The 20099-nt window shown below is 46.4% G+C and overlaps 1 protein-coding gene across 9 annotated transcripts in view; it reads left to right on the top strand.

Annotated features, from left to right (window-relative positions):
- NACC2 (NACC family member 2) overlaps positions 1-20099 on the top strand; it is a 247789-nt gene that overhangs the window by 61854 nt on the left and 165836 nt on the right. The window lies entirely within an intron of this gene.

The following is a 20099-nucleotide window of genomic DNA, read 5'->3' on the forward strand; positions in this document are numbered from 1 at the left end:
AGTAAGCCAGCCCCTGTTCAGTAAGGAGACCTTGGGCAAGACTCCCTAACACTGCTGCTGCCTATAGAGCGCCCTCTAGTGGCTGCAGCTCTAGCGCTTTAAGTCCACAAGGAGACAAACGCAATGTTATTTGTCTTGTCATGTCTTCCTGTAGATGATTGCTTTATCCAAACGAGTTTTTAAATGATTCCGACAATGCAGGTGAAGATTTAGTGATGTTGCTGTGCAGATGTGATTGGCTAATCAGGCTTTATGGCCACTTCCTGTTTATACTAAATCCATCCAAGACAGAAAGATTCAAACTTACTCCTCTGTTTCGCTCAGATTGTGCTTCCTCTGCTATGACTGTTAACACAGGAAGTGAGAGGCATATGGAGGCTGCCATATTTATTTCCTTTTAAGCAATACCAGTTGCCTGGCTGTCCTGCTGATCTCTTTGGCTGCAGTAGTGTCTGATTCACACCTGAAACAAGCATGCAGCTAATCCAGTCACACATCAGTCACCTGATCTGCTGCATGCTTGTTCAGGGGCTATGGCTAAGAGTATTAGAGGCAGAGGATCAGCAGGGCTGCCAGACCATCTGCATAAGGAAGTAAACATATTAGCCTTCATATCCCTCTTACTTCAGGTGTGCTTTAAACGGTTACTTTAACCTATTGAGGACCAATGGTGTAGATCCTACGCCGCACTTGTGGCCGCGTAACTTTGATGCGGCGTAGGATCTACGCTGCCTGCCGTTTCCGCTCCAGACACGATTGTGCACACCCGAGAGGGGAGATTAAAGAGACTCCGTAACAAAAATTTCATCCGGTTTTCTTCCATCCTACAAGTTCCAAAATCTATTCTAGTGTGTTCTGGCTTACTGCAGCACGTTCTACTATCACCATCTCTGTAATAAATCAACTTATCTCTCTCTTGTCAGACTTGTCGGCCTGTGTCTGGAAGGCTGCCAAGTTCTTCAGTGTTGTGGTTCTGTGATGCATCTCCCCCCTCCAGGCCCCTCTCTGCACACTGCCTGTGTATTATTTAGATTAGTGCAGCTTCTCTCTGTTCTATTATCTTTTACAAGCTGGATAAATCCTCCTCTGAGCTGGCTGGGCTTTCACATACTGAGGAATTACATACAGGCAGAGCTGTCTGCACTCTGCAGGAAGAAACAGCCTGACACTTCAGTGGAAGATAGCTGCAGGTGGAAAGAAACACACAAATGATCTCTTGAGATTAAAAAGGAAGGCTGTATACAGCCTGCTTGTGTATGGATGTATTTTCTATGTGTGGACATACTGTACATCAACCTACTTCCTGTTTTGGTGGCCATTTTGTTTGTTTATAAACAAACTTTTTAAAAATGGTTTTTAACCACTTTTAATGCGGCGGGGAGAAGCGAAATTGTGACAGAGGGTAATAGGAGATGTCCCCTAACGCACTGGTATGTTTACTTTTGTGCGATTTTAACAATACAGATTCTCTTTAAAGTGAACCTCCGGACTAAAAATCTACTCGGCAGCACTGAAAAGGCTTGGTGTTTCTTTCACAGCTTCACAGCATCAGAACTTTGTTTTTCTTACCCAAGCTTCATTTTTGGCTGTACAGAAGCTAAGCTCCGCCCCATCAAAGAAAACTGCTGGGACTTTTTTCCCCTGATGCTGTGCAAAGCATGATGGGATTTCTGATGTTGTTCACATTGCCTAGCAACTGGGAGGGGGTGATCAGGACACAGGACAGTTGGAACTGTGTCTCATGCTCCCTATCACCTCCTTTCAACCAAAAAGATGGCTGCCCCCATGAAATCAAACATTTGCCTGTTATTTTAAAACAGGGTGGGTAAGAGATTATATTACCTATCTATGTTAATTAACATAACTAATGTAACTTAATGACCAGTGGCGTAGCTAAGGAGCTGTGGGCCCCGATGTAAGTTTTAGTACTCTATACATAACAATTGATACGGCGCACCAAAACCTGCCAATGGCAACGACAGTGTCAGAGGTGCAAGAAGGGAATGGGGAGCAGTTTGTTAATTACCACTATTCAAAGTATCTATAGAAGTGAGTATTATGAGCACAGGACCAATAGAGAGCTTATACTGTAGTTGAGGGAGGGCCCTTCTGGCCCAAGGGCCCCGATGCGGTCGCTACCTCTGCACCCCCTATTGCTACGCCCCTGTTAATGACAGTATGTTTGTTTAGGCTGAAGAGCCTCTTTAACCACTTGCCGACCGCCCACAGCCCATGGGCGGCGGCAAAGTGGACGCCTAAAGGACCGCAATACGCCTTCAGGCGGCGCGTCCTTTAGGCATGCCGGGGGAGCGATCGCGTCATTGATGACGCGCGCTTCCCCCGGCAACTGGCTCCGCCCACCCGCCGTAACATCCCGCCGGCCATACGGAAGCGCCGGCGGGATGTTAACCCCGCGATCGCCGCTACAAAGTGTATAATACACTTTGTAATGTATACAAAGTGTATTATACAGGCTGCCTCCTGCCCTGGTGGTCCCAGTGTCCGAGGGACCACCAGGGCAGGCTGCAGCCACCCTAGTCTGCACCCAAACACACTGATCTGCCCCCCCCCGCCCACTGATCGCCCACAGCACCCCTCAGACCCCCCCCTGCCCACCCCCCCAGACCCCTGTTTGCACCCAATCACCCCCCTAATAACCCATCAATCACTCCCTGTCACTATCTGTCAACGCTATTTTTTTTTTAACCCCCCCCCTTCCCCCTGCCCCCTCCTGATCACCCCCCCACCCCTCAGATTCTCCCCAGACCCCCCCCCCCCCTGTGTACTGTATGCATCTATCTTCCCTGATAACCTGTCAATCACCCATCAATCACCCCCTGTCACTGCCACCCAACAATCAGCCCCTAACCTGCCCCTTGCGGGCAATCTGATCACCCACCCACACCAATAGATCGCCCGAAGATCCGACATCAGATCACCTCCCAAATCCATTGTTTACATCTATTCTCTCCTCTAAACACCCACTAATTACCCATCAATCACCCATCAATCACCCCCTATCACCACCTGTCACTTTTACCTATCAGATCAGACCCTAATCTGCCCCTTGCGGGCACCCAATCACCCGCTAACACGCTCAGATTGCCCTCTGACCCCCCCTTATCAATTCGCCAGTGCATTAAATACATCTGTTCTTCCCTGTAATAACCCACTGATCACCTGTCAATCACCTGCCAATCACCTATCACCCATCAGTCACCCCCTGTCACTGCCACCCATCAATCAGCCCCTAACCTGCCCCTTGCGGGCAATCTGATCACCCACCCACACCATTAGATCGCCCGCAAACCCGCCGTCAGATTACCTCCCAAATGTATTGTTTACATCTGTTATCTTCTCTAAACACCCACTAATTACCCATCAATCACCCATCAATCACTTCCTATCACCACCTGTCACTGTTACCTATCAGATCAGACCCTAAGCTGCCCCTTGCGGGCACCCAATCACCCGCCCACACGCTCAGATTGCCCTCAGACCCCCCCCCCTTATCAATTCACCAGTGCATTAATTACATCTGTCCTTCCCTGTAATAACCCACTGATCACCTGTCAATCACCTGCCAATCACCTATCACCCATATATCACCCCCTGTCACTGCCACCCAACAATCAGCCCCTAACCTGCCCCTTGCGGGCAAACTGATCACCCACCCACACCAATAGATCGCCCGCAGATCCGACATCCGATCACCACCCAAGCGCAGTGTTTCCATCTATTCTCTCCTCTAAACACTCACTAATTACCCATCAATCACCCATCAATCACCCCCTATCACCACCTGTCACTGTTACCCATCAGATCAGACCCTAATCTGCCCCTTGCGGGCACCCAATCACCCGCCTACACGCTCAGATTGCCCTCAGACCCCCCCTTATCAATTCGCCAGGGCATTATTTACATCTGTCCTTCCCTGTAATAACCCACTGATCACCTGTCAATCACCCATCAATCACCCCCTGTCACTGCCACCCATCAATCACCCCTGTCACTGCCACCCATCAATCAGCCCCTAACCTGCCCCTTGCGGGCAAACTGATCACCCACCCACACCAATAGATCGCCCGCAGATCCGACATCAGATCACCACCCAAGCGCAGTGTTTCCATCTATTCTCTCCTCTAAACACCCACTAATTACCCATCAATCACCCCCTATCACCACCTGTCACTGTTACCCATCAGATCAGACCCTAATCTGCCCCTTGCGGGCACCCAATCACCCGCCTACACGCTCAGATTGCCCTCAGACCCCCCCTTATCAATTCGCCAGGGCATTATTTACATCTGTCCTTCCCTGTAATAACCCACTGATCACCTGTCAATCACCTATCAATCACCCCCTGTCACTGCCACCCATCAATCACCCGCTGTCACTGCCACCCATCAATCAGCCCCTAACCTGCCCCTTGCGGGCAATCTGATCACCCACCCACACCAATAGATCGCCCGCAGATCCGACGTCCGATCACCTCCCAAGTGCAGTGTTCACATCTGTTCTCTACCCTAAACACCCACTAATTACCCATCAATCACCCCCTGTCACTGCTACCTATCAGATTAGACCCCTATCTGCCCCTAGGGCACTCAATCACCCGCCCACACCCTCAGAATGCCCTCAGACCCCAGCCCTGATCACCTCGCCAGTGCATTGCTTGCATCTATTCCCCCCTCTAATCACACCTTGAGACACCCATCAATCACCTCCTGTCACCCCCTAGCACACCTACCCATCAGATCAGGCCCTAATTTGCCCCGTGTGGGCTCCTGATCACTCGGCCAAACCCTCAGATCCCCCTCAGACCCCCTTCCGATCACCTCCCCAGTGCATTGATTGCATCTATTTTCCCCTCTAACCACCCCCTGAGACACCCATCAATCACCTCCTGTCACCCCCCTAGCACTCCTATCCATCAGATCAGGCCCAATACAACCTGTCATCTAAAAGGCCACCCTGCTTATGACCGGTTCCACAAAATTCGCCCCCTCATAGACCACCTGTCATCAAAATTTGCAGATGCTTATACCCCTGAACAGTAATTTTGAGACATTTGGTTTCCAGACTACTCACGGTTTTGGGCCCGTAAAATGCCAGGGCGGTATAGGAACCCCACAAGTGACCCCATTTTAGAAAAAAAGACACCCCAAGGTATTCTGTTAGGTGTATGACGAGTTCATAGAAGATTTTATGTTTTGTCAAAAGTTAGCGGAAATTGATTTTTATTGGGTTTTTTTCACAAAGTGTCATTTTTCACTAACTTGTGACAAAAAATAAAATCTTCTATGAACTCGCCATACACCTAACGGAATACCTTGGGGTGTCTTCTTTCTAAAATGGGGTCACTTGTGGGGTTCCTATACTGCCCTGGCATTTTAGGGGCCCTAAACCGCGAGGAGTAGACTAGAAAACAAATGCCTCAAAATGACCCGTGAATAGGACGTTGGGCCCCTTAGCGCACCTAGGCTGCAAAAAAGTGTCACACATGTGGTACCGCCGTACTCAGGAAAAGTAGTATAATGTGTTTTGGGGTGTATTTTTACACATACCCATGCTGGGTGGGAGAAATTTCTATGTAAATGGTCAATTGTGTGTAAAACAAATCAAACAATTGTCATTTACAGAGATATTTCTCCCACTTAGCATGGGTATGTGTAAAAATACACCCCAAAACACATTATACTACTTCTCCTGAGTACGGCGGTACCACATGTGTGGCACGGGAGAAGTAGTACAATGTGTTTTGGGGTGTATTTTTACACATACCCATGCTGGGTGGGAGAAATACCTCTGTAAATGACAATCTTTTGATTTTTTTACACACAATTGTCCATTTACAGAGTTATTTCTCCCACCCAGCATGGGTATGTGTAAAAATACACCCCAAAACACATTGTACTACTTCTCCCGAGTACGGCGATACCACATGTGTGGCACTTTTTTGCACCCTAACTGCGCTAAAGGGCCCAAAGTCCAATGAGTACCTTTAGGATTTCACAGGTCATTTTGCGGAATTTGATTTCCAGACTACTCCTCACGGTTTAGGGCCCCTAAAATGCCAGGGCAGTATAGGAACCCCACAAATGACCCCATTTTAGAAAGAATACACCTCAAGGTATTCCGTTAGGAGTATGGTGAGTTCATAGAAGATTTTATTTTTTGTCACAAGTTAGTGGAAAATGACACTTTGTGAAAAAAACAATAAAAATCAATTTTCCGCTAACTTTTGACAAAAAATAAAATCTTCTATGAACTCACCATACTCCTAACGGAATACCTTGGGGTGTCTTCTTTCTAAAATGGGGTCATTTGTGGGGTTCCTATACTGCCCTGGCATTTTAGGGGCCCTAAACCGTGAGGAGTAGTCTGGAAATCAAATTCCGCAAAATGACTTGTGAAATCCTAAAGGTACTCATTGGACTTTGGGCCCTTTAGCGCAGTTAGGGTGCAAAAAAGTGCCACACATGTGGTATCGCCGTACTCGGGAGAAGTAGTACAATGTGTTTTGGGGTGTATTTTTACACATACCCATGCTGGGTGGGAGAAATAACTCTGTAAATGGACAATTGTGTGTAAAAAAAATGAAAAAATTGTCATTTACAGAGATATTTCTCCCACCCAGCATGGGTATGTGTAAAAATACACCCCAAAACACATTCTACTACTTCTCTTGAGTACGGCAATACCACATGTGTGGCACTTTTTTGCAGCCTAACTGCGCTAAGGGGCCCAAAGTCCAATGAGCACCTTTAGGCTTTACAGGGGTGCTTACAAATTAGCACCCCCCAAAATGCGAGGACAGTAAACACACCCCACAAATGACCCCATTTTGGAAAGTAGACACTTCAAGGTATTCAGAGAGGGGCATGGTGAGTCCGTGGCAGATTTCATTTTTTTTTGTCGCAAGTTAGAAGAAATGGATTCTTTTTTTTTCTTCTTTTTTTTTGTCACAAAGTGTCATTTTCCGCTTACTTGTGACAAAAAATAATATCTTCTATGAACTCACTATGCCTCTCAGTGAATACTTTGGGATGTCTTCTTTCCAAAATGGGGTCATTTGGGGGGTATTTATACTATCCTGGAATTCTAGCCCCTCATGAAACATGACAGGGGGTCAGAAAAGTCATAGATGCTTGAAAATGGCAAAATTCACTTTTTGCACCATAGTTTGTAAACGCTATAACTTTTACCCAAACCAATAAATATACACTGAATGTTTTTTTTTTAATCAAAAACATGTTTGTCCACATTTTTCGCGCTGCATGTATACAGAAATTTTACTTTATTTGAAAATTGTCAGCACAGAAAGTTAAAAAAATCATTTTTTTGCCAAAATTCATGTCTTTTTTGATGAATATAATAAAAAGTAAAAATCGCAGGAGCAATCAAATAGCACCAAAAGAAAGCTTTATTAGTGACAAGAAAAGGAGCCAAAATTCATTTAGGTGGTAGGTTGTATGAGCGAGCAATAAACCGTGAAAGCTGCAGTGGTCTGAATGGAAAAAAAGTGGCCGGTCCTTAAGGGGTAGAAAGACTGTGGTCCTCAAGTGGTTAAGCTGTCATATGACAGCTGGCATCTCCCCTCAGCGATCAGCAGCCATCACATATGGCTGCTGATCACGTGATCACTACGATCGCCGGCAGATCGTAATGATCACCATTAGCGATGCGGCGGTGGGGGGGGAAGTAGAGGATCCACTCACCTCCCTGCCGGCGCCCCCCTCCGCTCTCACCGGCATCGCTGCTCGCTCTGACGTAGGTCCCGGGTCGCAGCTTGATGACGTCATCAGGCCGCGACCTGGAACTTAGTGGCAGTACAAGCGGAGATGCCGGCGAGAGCAGAGGTGTCCCCAGCTGCTCATCACTGGAGCCTGGGAGGTGAGTAAAGGCTGCCGGCAATACGGGGACACCTGGCCACCCAGGAGGGACTATACCTATGTGCCCACAGTAGGGATCCGGCTGCCTGACCCCCCAAAATGCGTCCCCCGCATGAAAAAACGCCTGGTCCTTATGGAGGGGGGGAGACAGCCGGTCCTCAAAAGGTTAATATAAAATCTGTACAACACATGTCATTGTTATATAATAATATATATATATTTTTTTTTTTAACTGAATGCCGTAAATGTTACATGTTATCTTGACTGCAGCTGGTCTATTTAATTTAACTTGCTGGAAACCAAGGCAACTGTGTGTGGAGTAACAAATACACAGAATTTCCCTCTCTCTGGTTCTCATTTCCTCCTTCTGTCTCAGTCATGTAACATTGGCTTGTCAGAACTGCATTATAAGATCTTCTATTTCCTTTTTCATCTCTACTCATTTCTATCACCCAATCTGTTCTGACTGACAGGTATATTTACCCTTTGGTTATAAAGTATATTTACCCCTTGGTTATAAAGTATATTTGTGTGTGTATAGTTTTAGAATAAAACGAACGATTTTCATTCAGTCTTGCGCTTGTTCCTGGTCATCTGATTGTTGCTACAAAGAATCTGTCCTCCGAAGAGACATACTACCGCATTGTTTTTCTAATAAATTGTTGATTGGCTAGTTAGGTTGCAAATAACCGGTTTCTTCCTTTTGGGAATAGCTAGCAGGGGACTCTTCACCCCTTCAAATTCGGAGAGTGGTGGCAGTGAAATTACTCGATTTCCAGCGCAAAATCTGTATTTTTATTTTACAGATTGTACATGTAGGGGCACCATCAACCAATCTTATCCATTTACTGTGAACACATTGGATTCGCCTCCAGATATCTCTAGTGCATGAGACCTGCATGCCAACTGTGGCCTAGTAATATGGGATTTGGTGGGTGGTTGTCACATTGGACAGGACTATCCTCTCTGACTACAACTCAGCCTGCTTGAGGCTCACAGAGACACACCCATTGCCTTCTTCTTGATTGTCAAAACTAAGCAATCTGAGTGCTTCATTTTGTCACAGTTTAACAGGAACCCTAATCAAAGGAGCATCAGTAGAGTGTGTAAGATGTTATGGGTCCCCAGAGTCCCCCTTTAAAATATTCTTCAAAGGTAATGCTAAATAATAACAAAAAAGTATTAAAAAAAACAAACTTGCCTATAGGAGTATATTTATACCTCTAAAAGACAGGTTGGGGTAAGCAGAGTTGGTGACGGGTCCTCTTTACAATGGCGTTCCCCTATCGGCGTGGATTTGTCGCTCTCCTGTGTATTTCGCAGAGCACAGCTCGCCTGGTGCTGCCCCGCCCGTGTTTCGGGGATTCGAAGATTTAAGATGTTTCTGCAGGTTTAAACAACAGGACATTTACGTATGCAAATTTCCTCCATCTGGCGGGATTATAATTGACAGTGATAGGTTGCCGCAGCGCGGTGTCCATGAATATGCAGATGTCTCCTGTTTATCCAGCGCCGGCTCCCTCCTCATGCCAAATAAAACCACTTCACGCCCCCTAAAATATTACAGGAGGCGCCCGCTACTGGAACGTTAAAGGGGAACCCCTCAGCCTGTCCGCTGGTTGGCCAATGAGGAGGGATGACTTTTGTAATTAAAGCCATAATGAAGTGATGCTGAAAAACTAGATTCCCAACAATGGAGAGCCCCCTGGTTGTCTCTCTGTCCCCTCCCATCCCACCGTTGACGTTCAACACCTTTGGAACTCTTCTGAAAGCTTCAAAAGCATTCATGTCGCCGAGTGTTTCGAAAGATCGGTGCGTCCGTACTGCGCATGTGCAAGCCCGGTGTCTCTCGCACGCGCTCAGTACGAATCCGCTCGTCTTTAGAAAGTACTTGAAGGGACACAAGTGCCTCCAAAGCCTTTGCGAGGACTCCTGAAGGGGGATTCCACCAGTTGGTCAAACCGCTTCAATGGGAGGGACGGTGGTGGAACAACGGGACAGAGAGGGGACCAGGAAGGCTTTTTTGGGATCCAGAGCCCCTCCCTCTACATTGGTGAGCATCGAACTCTCTTTCAAGGTCACTTCAGTTTTGCTTCAATACCGGGATGCGGACTTCAGAGGTTCTCACTTGGAAACAGTTTAATTCACTGTGTAGCCTAAAGGCCCGTACACACGCTCAACCAATCTGCCTGATTGTCGTCTGAATTTAGTCTGGTTTAGACTGTTGGACAACAATCAGTCGTGTGGACGCGTACAAACGAGCGACTGATAACAGGCGTTTTGGACAATCCAACTGTCAGATCTATTCATGCGACTGTTGGTGTGATGATATGCAGTTGATGTGTGTGTACAAGACAATTGAACGACTTGTACTTGTTTTCAATGTGTAGTCCATCATTCCGCTTGCGTGCGCAGTATGTAAATGAGTTGGTAGTTTATCCGATAGGACGTGTGAACATACAGGTCGTGCGGGTGGTCATGTGCACGTTGTGCGCTAGTTGGACGTGTGTATGTAGCTTAATGGTGGACTCCTGCTGCTTGAATGGGTCAGAGCTAGAGAAAGGAATCTGTAAAGACTATAGAGTGGCCTGCCGGAGAAAAATCTTCCTATTGTGTAGTGATGAGAGCTTTTTCCTTGCAGCACTCTAATTCCAAGTTCAAATCTCAGCAGTATCTGCATGAAGTTTGTATATTTTTTTTTATTTCTCCGAGGTTTCTCCCACATCCCCAAATCACATGAATGAGGCCAGTGTTCATAAAATCCAGACTGAGGTTTTAACTCTTCCCCACTTTTCATTTTAAAGGCTAGATTATGTTGCTGTCTGTCTCCTCGCTGCAGAGACCTGGACTGGTCGTAAAGGCAGGAGGGCGTGTTCTATGCTATACATCTTCCAGGGCGAGGGTGTATAAATTGCACCCCCCTCTCCCCTCCCTGTAGAATCAGGTACACTATTGCTGTCTGGCTGCCAGAGCTGCCCTCAGTATTAGGTATATAGAAAGCTAGCTAGCGGTAGCCCCTAGTATTAGTTGGCCAGATGCAGCCCCCCCTCCAGCATAGCTGTATAGTAGTACAGAGGCGCCAAAAGAATAAAAGTTGGATTAAAAGGTTTAAAATGAAGTGGGTAGTGGTGGACTTACCCCTTCAGTTGATTTATCAACACAAAAAAAGTTTATTTACATACTCCAAGTAGATGTGACGCGTTTCGCAGGTATACGCTGCTTCATCAGGCTATAATGGGAACATAAACTCATGCAAGTCTGTATGGTGCTTAGTGCCTCTGTAGTCACAGGAGCCCCCCAATATGAGGTAGTTGGATGCACCCCCTTCCCCAGTATATATGAGCCCCCAGTATAAGATGCCCCCGTCCCCATGTAGGTAGCCGGAAAGCCATCATGGAGAGCGCACAGTGAGAGCAGTTTAGATAACTCCCCTCTCCAGCATCCACTCGCGCCACAAGTCTTTCCTCGTCCTAGGTCTCGCATCTTGCTGGTAACAGCTGCTCCAACATGCAACACGTGTGGATCCTGGAGAGGTGAGTTATCTCAATGACTCCCACCGCACAACTCCGCTTGCGCCTCCCTCTGACGCTGCGCCCCGGGCGATGCCTCAACTGCCCCTAAGGCACTTCCCTCTGATGTGACATAGAATGCAATAAAGCCTAATGTTGCAATCCCTATTTCCATCCTATCCAGAACTGTAGTTGTTAGTTTGGCTTCGATTTCCCCCCAGACCCTTACATGCGCACACGCATGTGCACACTCACTCAGTCACTCACATGCGTACATATACACGGGCCTTTGGCGTACGGTAGGCCAACGCAGGACAGCAGTGAGTTAAACGCAGGCAGTGGAGCTGACAGGAGCTCAGCCAAAACTGGCAAAACCAGGTCAGCGCTTTGTGTTTGGTTTCAGGAGCTGTGGGGGAGGACAGCATGAAACAGATCCACAATCTGTTCTGAACGCAGCACAAATTTCTCCATCTATCCGGCGGGATAAATCCCGGCTGCACCATCCCAGGATCACCCGACAATCGCTTCCTCCCGCTCTGCTAATCTCTGAATATTAAACACGACCGCAGGAACACCGAACTAATTACTGTGGGCTTAACGGGATCCCTCCTTTCTTACAGGAAAAAAAATCAATTCCCTCCAGACCGGCTCTGCATGTTGGAGAGATTCCAGCAAACTTTATTGCAGATTATTCCCTGCTTCTGTCAGGCAGACGCTAAGCTGGGCCGCTGCATGGACTTCTTGCCAGGAGCGGCTGGGCGTGTCCATCTGGCCCACAACACTATCTGCATGGAGTTGGTGTGTTCTCTATAGATTTGGTGGGATTTCTCGCCACATCCTAGAGACCTAATGATAGGTTAATGGACTTCTAACAGGTGCATGTCTGATGGTTTTTAGGGCTGCCAAACTCATTGAAACATATCTCAGTCCTCTTTCTGAGTGTTACGATGTTAAAGAAAACCTGAACTGAAAATTAAGTCAAAATAAGCATACACAAGTCATACTTGCCTCCCATGTAGTCTACTCCTCAGTGTCTTTCTCCTGTCCCGCGTTCTGTTTGTTCACTGTGATCAAGGGAATTTTCCGTCCTCCATTTTGAAAATTGCCATTACCCATAACCGCTTTCTGGTCAGCACACAGTTAAACTGTAACATCGCCCACTTGAGCCATAGGGAAACATGGACATTACCTGGTACATCAGTTTTCCTCTCAGCTATAACTGACAGCAACTGATATTTTACTGACAGCAACTGACATATTTCAGATCTGACAAAATATTGTCAAAACTGAAAGGGATTATTGTCAGAAAAAAATGGTGAGTTTCTGAGAGGAACTGATGGCAAGGTAACTATGTAATGTTCGTTTAAAGTTACCTCATGTGTTTATTTTAAATATTTTTACTCAGTACAGGTTCTCTTTAAGTTCCCTGTTGACCTTCCCACTTGAGGTGAGGGTCTCCAAGAGCGCAGAGACTAAAGGCTCATACACACATCAGACTATAGTCTTTGGAAAATGAAAGATCACAGACCAATCTTACCACCCTTCATGTAGTATGAGAGCCATACCTTCACAGTATTTTCTATGGAGCTGAACTCCCTATCTGAAAAAAATCTTTGCAAGATGCTGCACACACAGATGCTGTACACACACAAAAGATCAGTATCTGCAAAAGATCTGTTCCTGCAAATTGCATTGACCTTGTTTAACTGACATTCATCTGCAGATCTGAAAATCCATCCTGGTGGATCTGATCTGCAGATGAATGTCTGTTAAACAAGGTGTGTATGATGATGTGCAGATCTCATAGACTATGAATGCAATTTGCAGGAACGGATCTTTTGCAGGAACAGATCTTTTGCAGATCCTGATCTTTTGAATGTGTACAGCATCTTTGTGTGCAGCATCTTGCAAAGATTTCTGTCTGATGGGGAGTTCAGCTCCATAAAATAGACTGCCTAGGTATGGCTCTCATACTACATAGAAGGGGGTAAAATTGGTCTGTGATCTTTCATTTTCCAAAGACTATGGTCTGATGTGTGTATGAGCCTTAAGGGGGAGATTTATCAACGCATTACCGACAGGTTTTTTTTTTTCTTAATCTGTTCTAACCAGCAGGGAGAACAGTTCTGCATGATAAGAACCTTCTTAAATCCTAGGTAATAGTGGCAATTTAGCATGAATTTCTAGAGCTGCACTACAGTTAAGAAAAGTGCTAATCCATCCCTAAACTGGTGCAGATTAAGAAGTGCTTGATAGCAGTTCTACAGATGTAGAACTGCAGGCTAGACATGATTGCAGAGTGCAGGCTTGACATGATTTGTGATGTGCTCCTCCCACCTGCTGAATTCCTCCTCAGAGCCTGCTGCTATCAATACAGCAGTTGTGTTGGTTTCCTCAGCAACAGCAATTCCCCTCACACACTGCACTGTCTGGGAGACCTTCCTAGCTCCTCCTATTATACAACAGTTTTAGAAGGAATCTGCACTATCTAGTGATTGTTTTAGGATGTCTGAGACAGTTATGCATGGATTTCTAAAAACCCACTAATATTTTGTCTCAGACACTCTTGATAAATCTGGCCTTAAGTGACCAAGGGTCATCGCCGGAGCACCCCCCAAGGGATAATGGATTTTGCTGACTAATTCCCACCAGGTGACACGCCAGGCCACCAGGCAAACCCTGGCACGGAGTTGAGGAACAGTTAACACCACCCATGAAGGAAAAAATAAACATATCTCCACAGTGCAGTCCCACCCATGCAGAACAAATCATATCTCCGCCTTCTCTCTGAGCTCAATGCAGCTCCACCCATGCAGAACAGGACTGAGGAATCGGCACCAAACACAAAGTACTGACCTGGCTAGATGCAGTACCCCCCCCCCCCCCCAGCATAGCCAGATGCAGTCTTCCTCAGCATAGGTGGCCACAGGAGCCTCCAATATTAGGTAGTCTGATGAAGCCTCCACAGTATGGGTAACAGGAGCCCCCAGTAAAAGATGGCCCCACTCCCCAGTGTTGGTAGTGACAGAGCCGGCGATCCAATGATACCAGTGATAAAAAATAAATTACAATGCGTATAGGAGGGGCTCTATTGAGAGCAAGAAAAGGGTTGAGATGTATAACAATGTGATTGGGTGGAGCAGGAGTGAACTCGGGGGCATAGATCTACATGTGTGTGTGCGTGTGCGCATGCCTCTGTATAGAGACAGTTGGCATAGATAATTCCATTGACAATAGATCGGGCAGAAGTAAGGTCAGAGAGGGGGCTGAGATCTAGTTCAGTAAATAGAGGTGTGGTTGCAGTGAGCATGGGTGAGGCTTCACTGAGCTCAGAGAAAAGCAGGGCTGTGGAGTCGGTCCAAAAATCCACCGACTCCGACTCCTCAGTTTAGGATTCCACCGACTCCTCGACTCCGACTCCTCTAATTTGCATATTACAATTTTGTTGATTAAAAGTATGTAACATGAAATTCGTCTCTTAAAGGGACTCCGAGCAGTGCAGAAACTATGGAAAGATGCACATCATTTTAAAGCTCTCTTTCTCCTCTTTCCAATGATATATAAACCGCCACCCTACGCCTTTTAGTTTTCGCTATTTTCGCGATTGAAATTGCAGCGGCAGCGATTTCGATCGCGAAAATAGAGAAAACTAAAAGGCGTAGGGCAACGATGTAGGTGTCGCCAGAAAGAGGAGAAAGAGAGCTTTAAAATGATATCCATCTTTCCATAGTTATATTGTATTACACAGGGCGACTTTTTGTCAAAGTCAGCAGCTGCATTCAGCAGAATGGAGCTGCTGACACTGGGGAAAGTGTCGGCCTGTGTAATACAATATAACTATGGCTTGATGGATATCATTTTAAAGCTCTCTTTCTCCTCTTTCTGACGACCCCTACATCGTCGCCCTACGCCTTTTAGTTTTCTCTATTTTCGCGATCGAAATCGCGGTCGCGGCAATTTCAATCGCGAAAATAGCGAAAACTAAAAGGCATAGGGTGGTGGTTTATATATCATTGGAAAGAGGAGAAAGAGAGCTTTAAAATGATATGCATCTTTCCATAGTTTCTGCACTGCTCGGAGTCCCTTTAACTGCCAACGCTTAGGAATTTTAAAAGACAACTGAAGTGAGAAGGATATGTAGACTACTATATTTATTCCCTTTAGACTAAAACTAGTCCTTGGTAAGAGTACTTGTAAAAGGTACAAACCGGAACAAAGAACATATATCAGGCCCTAGGCAATGTAAGTGTGGGTACATGTAAGAATGATGTGCAGGTACTCTGCAGGGGAATGAGGAGATTGTAAACAGACAACACCTCTGTGTTCAATGTGCACAGCATTCTCAGTGGATTCCCTGCAGCTCTGTGGGGAGTGCATATGTAGTGTATAGTACTACTGTGTAACAAAGTAAACCTGAGACAGATGAAATTCAAGTTTTATACATACCTGGGGCTTCCTCCAGCCGCCTTCAGGATAATCAGTCCCTCGTTGTCCTCCGCCACCTGGATCTTCTGCTATGAGTCCAGGTACTTGAGCCAGTCGGGCGTAGTGCGCATGCACACACTCCGCCGCCAGGAGCATACTACACCTGTGCAGCACTATTGCGCAGGTGCAGAATGTTCCTGGCTGTGGGAGCGGTATGCGGCTGGACAGCGCTGACTGGCTGAATTACCAGGACTCATAGCAGAAGATCCGGGTGGTGGAGGACAGCGAGGGACTGATTAGCCTGAAGGGGGCTGGAGGAAGCCCCAGGTATGTATAAAACTTTACTTTTCATCCATCTCAGGTACCCTTTAATTTGATGTCACCAAACCAAATTTTAACAACATATCAAATTATTTGATTTCATCAGCAAAGGGAGTGCATACATTTGCATAAATCAGCATCAGTGCAGAATTATTTCCATCTCATTGACCATCTCTATTAGTGACACAGCTACACATCAGGCTTTATTCTTACAGCATAGATGTTATTTAGTATATATAAGAGATTCCTGTGTACACATCATATATACAGTCACAATCAGATCTGTATATCTGACCTTAAAAATACGGGGACTGCTTTATTGAAGCAGCACAAGTTACTAATTTTGATTGGTTTATTTCATTTTTGTGGACTAAGCACAGCTATTACTGTATATATACTGTATATATACATTATTTTTAATGACTATTATCTGAGAAATAGAACATTTTATCATATTTTCTATTTTAATTACAGTTACAAATTCATTAGGAGTCAGTCGGTGCATTTTTTTCCCGACTCAGACTCCGACTCCAGGCACCCAAAATTGCCCGACTCCACGACTCCGACTCCACAGCCCTAGAGAAAAGGCGGAGATATGTTTTGTTCTGCATGGGTGGGGCTGCACTGAGCTCAGAGAAAAGGCGGAGATATGTTTTGTTCTGCATGGATGAGGACTTGAATCTATCTCTGGCTGTTTCAAGTCCTACCCCATAGACCCACATTAATCCATGCCATGCACTGATGAGGATCAACCTGTCCCAAACAGTCTGTATGCATGTTGGATTATTGTAGCTCTGTACAATTAACAAGCTGACACATCATTGCATTCCAGCTGTTCTGGAGGTGTGGCTAGCTTACATGGACAACAATGGATGATTTGCATATTCAGCAGTGATGGGTTGTGGGATACCTCTCAGAAGTCGCTCCAACCGGCAAACTTCTGTTTTCCATAGCGTTTTATGCTGGGAATACACGTTAAGTTTTTACTTTAGATAGATGGGTTTGATAGATAAATTCCAACCTGTTGGATCTGGTCGATTCTACTTTCGTTTCGATTCTCCTCATTCAAGTGAATGTAATTGATAAGAAAAGATAAGGAATCGAGAGGAGAATCGAGCAGTGAATCGAGAGTAGAATCGAACGAAAGCGAAAACGACGGCAAAAACGAACGCAAAAACGCATCGTGTATTCCCAGCATAAGAGGGCCTTTTGGTCCTTTGTAGCCCTTTACACACTCCTAGGTGTTCTGGTTCACCCTGAGCTTGATACAATCTGTTCATAGTATTTAGTTTGTTGACCCTCATATTACATAGAGGTGGGTGGTAAAATTGGTCAGTGATTGGCCAATCAGAATTGATTTATGTTTATTTGCATGAAAAAATGATACAAGCTGAAGTGTTTTCCAGTAAAGCTTGCTACACACGTAATTTTAATCGGCCAATCCTTGGCCAATTTAACCACCTCCATGTATGAGCGCTTACCTACACAATCCTTTAATAGTATTCAAAATCTGCGGGCCGCCCTACCACATGGAAGTGGTAAAATTGGCCAGTGATTGTCTAATTAAAATTGGATGTGTGTACCAGGCTTAAGTCCATTTATGTGTAGATCTGATCTCGGGGGATTGCTTATTTCTCAAGAAAAGTCGTTTTTCACTTTTGAAAACTATATATGAGACTCATCTGCAGCATCATATGACGTGACCCGGGTCTTCGCGGGTTAAACGCGGCCGTTCCTCATCGGTGACCCGGCCGCAGTTCCGTCGTCACCCAGCAGCACATTAGCTTTTAACCTTGTCACGCGGCCGCCGGATCGGACGCCGGAGAGCCTGGTTAATATGTACATTTGCGTCCCGCTGACCCGTCTGCTATAAAATATTTTGTCTCCCGCTCGGCGCGTGCGGAGGTAACGTTATATCCTGATTGATCTCTGTTTATGGCGATTAACATTCCGCTCGTCTCCGGAGTTCCCCAAAGTGGCAGGGAAGCCGCTCGGCATCTGGCGCCTCAGCTGTACGGCCGGGAGGAGCTGGCTGGATGGCCGGAAATCTGCGATGGGGAACGTTGGAGCCGCGCATCGCCTCCTGCGCCGTTACTGGCGAGCGATTTCACGGGAAACGGGGGTCTCCGCTGTCAGATGATCAACCACTGGAAACGCTGCATTAAAGGGGGGCTCCGCTGTCATAGAGCGCATCAATCACTGGAAACGCTGCATTAAAGGGGGGCTCTGCTGTCATAGAGCGCATCAATCACTGGAAACGCCGCACTAAAGGGGGCCTCCGCTGTCATAGAGATCATCAACCACTGGAAACGCTGCATTAAAGGGGGTCTCCGCTGTCATAGAGATCCTCAACCACTGGAAACGCTGCATTAAAGGGGGTCTCCGCTGTCATAGAAATCAACCACGGGAAACGCCGCACTAAAGGGGGTCTCCGCTGTCATAGAGATCCTCAACCACTGGAAACGCTGCATTAAAGGGGGTCTCCGCTGTCATAGAAATCAACCACTGGAAATTCTGCACTAAAGGGGGTCTCCGCTGTCATAGAGATCCTCAACCATTGGAAACGCCACACTAAAGGGGGTCTCCGCTGTCAAATCTTTAACCACTGGAAACGCCGCACTAAAGGGGGTCTCCGCTGTCATAGAGATCATCAACCACTGGAAACGCTGCATTAAAGGGGTTCTCCGCTGTCAAATCATCAACCACTGGAAACGCTGCATTAAAGGGGGTCTCCGCTGTCATAGAGATAATCAACCACTGGAAACTCTGCATTAAAGGAGGTCTCCACTGTCATAGAAATCAACCACTGGAAATTCTGCACTAAAGGGGGTCTCCGCTGTCATAGAGATCATCAACCACGGGAAACGCCGCATTAAAGGGGGTCTCCACTGTCATAGATGTCCTCAACTACCGCATTCGTCCTCAACTACCGCATTTCTCCTTGGCAAGGCCCAGCAATACTTCCAGCCGTGTGATTGGACAACGATTAAAGGACAGTTCTAGGGGAAAAGAACTTGCATTGAGTTTTGAGTGTGGGAAGGTTTAGAACCTGTTTGGGTTTTTACTGCTGTCTGTGATGAGATTTCTTAGGAGATGAAGCTGTTTGTGTATTTTGTGTCCTCCGCTACTCTAGCTTTTCCCAACCAACACCTGAGATTCCTGATCAGCTTGTAGGCCCAGAGACTGCCACCTGGGTCTGTATGGTGCATATCTCTAGGGATAGAGCAGTTGGGGCTGTTTCTGTATTTTGTATCTACTACTGCTTTTCCTGGCTGCCTTCTATGTACCTCCCCCTTCCCTGGATCTCCCTACCTCATGCACCTATCTTCCTCTGGATCTCCTTCCATAGAGTACCTCCCCTTTCTCTGAATCTCCCTTCCTCTGGAGCTCCCTCCCTTCTTTAGCTCCTCCCTTCCTCTAGAGCTCCCTCCCTTGTGTAGCTCCTCCCTTCCTCTAGAGCTCCCTCCCTTGTGTAGCTCCTCCCTTCCTCTTGATATCTTTCCCTCGCATAGCTTGTCCCTTCCTCTTGATCTCCCTTGTGTAGCTCCTCCCTTCTTCTGGATCTCCCTTACATAGCTCCTCCCTTCTTCTGGATCTCCCTTACATAGCTCCTCCCTTCCTCTGGAACCCCCTTGCATAGCTCCTCCCTTCCCCTGGATCCCCCCTCCCTGAGAAATGGTGAGGGGACATTTTTTCCTCCTGATTCAGTCACTCTCCATAATCTATTACATGCAGCTCAGACAAGCCCTGCCTCTATACAGAGATGCTAATGATTGCAGCTGTCATGTTAATTTCTTGCACATTGTATGTAGTTTGGAAATGGGCTAATCTGATGCACTTCCTGGAGATCGGGATTGACACGATTGCTAGCTGCATACAATTTGCATGCAATCCTGGAAATTATCAGCGTGTTATCACCATCGCTGTCAGCTGAAACAATTGGGCTATC

Source organism: Hyperolius riggenbachi, chromosome 8 (genome assembly GCF_040937935.1).
Source record: "Hyperolius riggenbachi isolate aHypRig1 chromosome 8, aHypRig1.pri, whole genome shotgun sequence".
NCBI lineage: Eukaryota > Metazoa > Chordata > Amphibia > Anura > Hyperoliidae > Hyperolius > Hyperolius riggenbachi.